Source organism: Drosophila nasuta, chromosome X (assembly GCF_023558535.2).
Source record: "Drosophila nasuta strain 15112-1781.00 chromosome X, ASM2355853v1, whole genome shotgun sequence".
In the NCBI taxonomy this organism is placed as follows: Eukaryota; Metazoa; Arthropoda; class Insecta; order Diptera; family Drosophilidae; genus Drosophila; species Drosophila nasuta.
The window spans coordinates 6,555,072-6,560,812 of record NC_083459.1 but is presented as its reverse complement, the minus strand read 5'-3'; positions in this window follow the sequence as shown (position 1 = coordinate 6,560,812).

Sequence of the window (5,741 nt, the reverse complement as noted above, 5' to 3'; positions counted from 1 at the left end):
AAATGATTTTACTTATTAAACAAATGAAAAACACTATTTTTTTATTTACCGAATATATTCTCACCGTTGTTGCAACGGTTATACGATAAACGATGTTTTTAGGATTCGAAAATTTAAAAAATCGATTGCAAACCTGCAAACGTATTACGCAGCCCTGTAAATATCGTATGGCACAGTATACCTCAAACTGTAGATATGAAAGCCAAGTTGCTGGGCAAAAAGGCTACAGTTTTAAATTGTGTGACCCTGAGAAATATCGATTTAGCAACAGTATACCTCAAACTGTTAAGCTCGAAGCCGAGCGATGATTTATTCAGACGCAGCTTTAAAGTTAAATATACAATGAATTCGCCTATTATTTTTAAACTTTATTTTTTACCGAATGAATAACTTATCGTTTTAACAAGAATTGATTTTTTTACATACACTTACACTATATCAAGCAATTCAAATTGTCGCGCCTTCTACCAGGGCTTCTGAAATTTTGTGCCATCTCTATCGAAGTGCGACTAGCTCACAAGTCTATTATATTTTTGGTATATCCTAAGGAGAATAAAAAGTATATATTAGAAATGTTACTTATGGTCACATCCCGAAAAAACTCAATACAAAAATGCAATAAAGCTCTTATTTGAATAAAACAAAAAGTCTGAATCGACCTAAATATATTAAAGAGAAATTTTTATGATTGAATTTAATATATAATTTGTAAGCTGCAAAAACATTGCTTTATAGCTGATCTACTACAACTCGAATTTTGCATACACAGACGGGGCTACAGTTTTCAATTATTATTCTGTAGCTGTACATGTAATTTGATTCATCGTTCAATTGAGATTGTTATATCATTACTTCGTCCTTGTCCCATTCCTCCACCCAATACCACCAACCAAAGCTAATTAACTTGTTATTAGAACTTTCAATGTGTACATACATATGTATGTGTGTGTATATGCACTGTTATCGCTATCAATAGCAATCGATTGATTGCAATTGTTATCGCGTTACAAGAATATGAAAACTACACGTGACATTTTCGGTACAGCATTGAAAATTGAATGCTTCAAGAACGCAGCCGATCTCCTTATTGGCCTTTATATTGTTTTCTACAAAACAATGTTGGCTGCTGAGTAAATAAACTCGCTTTATACCATGAAATATACACATGACACATATACAAAGCGTAATAACCTTTTGCAAGGGTAATCGGCACAAGAAGAAGGAGAAGAATAAAAGGGGAGGCTACAGGCTCCACTGGCTTTGAACTTGTCGCATTGTTTGATAACCTTCATAATTTATTTTCTGTAGTTTGCTTATTGGTCTAAGGCCAATGACAATGGCAGCTACAAATCATATATCTAATATATATGTATATGTTTACACGCATATATGTACATACATATATGTACATATGTTATTACTATGTGTGTGTGTGTGTTTGCATTGCAGCAGCCGGCAAAATGACAAAAGAATGGCAAAGGGCAAATAAAACACATGTGAAAAATTGCACGTGCAGCACACTCTCTCACTCTATTACTCTCTGAGTGGCTGAGAGCGACGCAGGCGTTGTCAACACACGCATTTATTTCTTTTTTTTTCGAATCATTTCCCCTGTTTGGCCAAATGTTGCCCCTATTTGGGCAAATTTGCGGCGAATTCTATGACGAGCCACCCCCAAAAGTTGCACTACGCAAGAGAAAGGTGGCAAAACGAACAAAAGAGAGTGACAAACAGCAAGAGTATTTACTTTACACAGCTAGCAGATGCATTCAAAAGAGAGAGAGATGCGCTTAGCATATGCACACACACACAAACACACGCGTAGTGGCTTGCGGCACCGTTATAATTAACGGTACTGTTGTTGCTCTAGCGTTTGTTTTTTTTGCATTTGTTATATTTGAAGTTTGTTTTTTTGTAGCTTTTCGTTTGAAAATGTTTCATGCCCTTTTTTAGACAGCGCAGCAGCAGCAGCAAAAGCAGTAAATGGTTTTCACTTTTTATGTTGCGCTAGATGAAATCCACTGCAGCACAAAATGGAACTATTGCGATAGAGCGAGATAGACTGATGACGATGATGTCGATAAGCAGTCCAAATCGGGCGCTATTGTTGTTGCTAAACGGGTGCAATCTATTACATACATATGTACGTATGTACATATGTATATGCACATATTTATATATTTGTATGTATGTATGGATGTATTTACTTATGCATGTAAGGAGAAGCACTCCCACCCCACTCTTCTTTTAGAAATGCATTGATCGCATCACTTTAGTTATCTCACAGCTTTGTTCCACATCCCACAATAGCACAAACTCCAAAAGCCATTCAACAAATGCGTGAGTAAAGTTTGTTGGGGAAGGGGGCGAGTATGAAGGCGTAGGCGCGTAAGAGAATAAAAGACTGAGAGAGGGAGAGCCGCTGACCGCACGTTCGGCCAGCTAATGCATAGCATACGTAGTATAACCATATTTGGCATTGCATTTGTTAAGCTGCAGTCCATGAGCCGCTCTTTTTGGGAGAGAGCGCGCAAGCAAGCAAGCAAACAAGAGAGAGAGAGAGAGTGGGTGCATGCGCATAAGCAACGCTCAGACAATGTTCCAACCAAGCGCACACACACACATAAACACACACGCACTTTTATATGAGTAGCTAGAAGCGGCCACACAGAGCAGACGAGACCGGAAAACGCTCAAAAGGCAAAGAAAAATAATACAAATAAATTTGAACTTGAACTTACCGCGCCCCGCCCCAACCCGATTTGTCTATCACGCGCTCTCTCTTTTGTCTGTGCTTGCGCTTCTGCTTTGACACGTGTGTGTGTGTCCAGGTTCCTAAAACGCCGGAAAATACACACCCATTTACGTACACACAGACGTTATGTACATACTACATATGTATACATATATGTAGGTGTGTATATTAAATCATGCACATGAATGCGCGTCTCGTCCTCGTCATCGTCTTTTAAATCTTTGTCTCCTCTCATGTCCGTTCTTGAGTTATTCATTATTGTATAATGAAAGCATTACACACACGCATACATATTTATGTGCATATATCGATTATATGCGGATGCCGTTTACCTGCTGGCGTTCTAAAATACATACAAGCATATATAAGTGTGTACATATTCACATGCATCACCATACAAATATCCTCCCACAAACACACACACACACACAGATATGCTCGCTCTTTCACTCGCAATGCACAGGTTCCATGGAGCCGGGTCTGCTATGCCATTTGAATATTAACGAAATTCACGTTGTGAATGTAATTTTTTGCCGGTCTTCAACTTTACTTTAGTATGCATGCACGTGTGTGTGTGTTTGTGTGTGTGTCTGCTTTTCCCTTTTATTTTCTTGTGGCTGCGTGGCGAACGTGATTGGCTTGTTTAATGCGCCTTCGTTTCCGCAGTGAGTGTCTCTTTGATCAGCCATCACACACACACACGCACACATATAAGCGTAGCTTCCTGTGGATCCCAAATCTGCAGCCCACACACAACAACAGCAACAACAACAAGTCTGCTTAAGAACCGAACTCATGTCAAAGCTTTATCAAACCTCACTCAGTCACTCTCTCTCTCTCTCTCTGTCTCGCTCGCACTTTTGCAAGGCTAAGCATGAAGTACTTAAATTCGAAGCATTTTGTTGGACCGAAAAAAGGTTTTCCATTCGCATGTGATAAGCGTATAATATTATTATGTGATATGATATGGAAACACCTGCCAGTCAGCTATCAGCTGACGTACAAATTGTATTAATGAAAGCTTGCACCCCAAGAATCGAATGTGTGCAGATAAAGCTTACATAGATTCCAGCTACATAAATACACAAACACATACATAAGATTCCCAGCATGACTCATGTATGTGTGTGTGTGTGTGTGTGTGAACACACCCGCACATTTGTAGCTGCAATTGTTGCTTATGCTTTGCTCCTTCTTCTTAATTTTTATTTATTTTTTTTTTTGGCAGCGACGGAAGCAACTGTTTCGCTGCGCTGCAGTGCTGCCGGCGCCACGCCCTTTTGAACTGCCATAAATTAACACCCCGGGGCCAAGGCCCCGCACTCGGACCCGCATAACAACAAAAACAACAACAGTAACACAGCCAAGCCCAGCGATGACTCTTGAGAGCGTCTTGAGTGCAATCGCATGCGATAGATGCGCCTGCATGCGATACTTGACTTTATCACTGCGACACAAGCACGAAATGAAGATGAAGGCGAAGAAGAAGAAGAAGAATAAGTTGAGATAAGTTCGCATGCTGCAGAGGAAATGCATGACGGTGAAATACCCGGCTAGAATTTAGTTTGAATCATTTTAAATTTTTACTTTTACTTTAATTTAAATGTATAATAAAACATTTTTTATATGGAAATTATTTTAAAACGACGAAAAATGTCAGTAATCAGTATTTTGATAGGAGTAATCCTTTAGTAGAAAAATATATACATTTTACAATTTCTTCAACGAACTATACATATATGAAATATACATATGTACATATATACATTTTAGGTTGGATTGAAAAAGCTTTTTACAATTAATACAACTATTAGTAAATAGCAATACTTTGTAATACCCTTTATCCCAAATGGGTATCGGGTATGCTGAATAAGTCGAAGAAGGGGGTGAAATCGGTTCCGATGATGGGCGATCTCTCTTGTGCTCTTTTCTGCTGTGCTCTTTTTCTTAATGCTACACCACTTGAGTTTATTATTATAAGCGAAGTGCATACACATTTACGAGTATACACATAAATATATATGTAAGTATATTTTTGTGGCTTTATCAGTATATATCACATATGCTTTTATCGGGGCACTCTGCATATAGCCCGACCGGAAGGGCAAGAACAGATTGCACCCATATTTGGTTGGTCCGCTGCGCTGCTGACTCAATGTCCCTTGCATTTCTCGCACCAAATTGTAAGGGTCCGGCATTAAAGTAAACCCAGATCGAAGGCATAACAGCTGATTCACAAACACCACCCCCGATGGTGTAGTATGGCAAGTATGTGTACTAAATGTGCTGCTAATGGGGATGGTAGTGCTTGTTGTTGTTGTTGTTGTCGTTGTTGTTAACCCAGGCCCGTTGTCATTTCCGGCACACGCACATCCCCGGTACGGTTAACAAGGCTCAAGGTTGCCTCGAGTCAAGGCGACCCTCCTATTTTATGTTATTCACTCTCTCTCTCGCATTTTGTTTTTCTTTTTCGGTTGAGCTACCCTCTAAGGGGGTAGTTAACACAACAATTGTCGTAGGAAATTTCTACCCAAAAAGTGTTTTTGCCGAAAAACCAAAAAAGAAATAACGAAAAATTCGCAAAAATGAAAGAAATGCGAAGCAAAAGCGAAAAGAGCGAATTAGCAACATGCAGCCACATTTTCTCATCCCCGCTTGTGGGTTTTTTTTTTTGGGTGATGGGGAGAGGGGGGAGTGCGGCAAATACACTCCCTGCCAAAATGGCACGTGTCACTTTCACAATTGTTTTTGGTGGAAATGGGGAAAAACCCGACGAGACGAGACGAGACTGAGACTGAGACATGAGTCATACAATATAGGCGCATTGATTTAACGTGTTGTTTCTTCAGCTGTTTTATTTATCTTATAAATAATGCATCCGATTTGGCCAGACGATGTTTTTTTTTGTTGTATTTTTCGAGGCTTACTCACACGTATCGTGTGTGTGCTCTCTACAACTGCATTAACCACATTTCGCTTTTCAGTC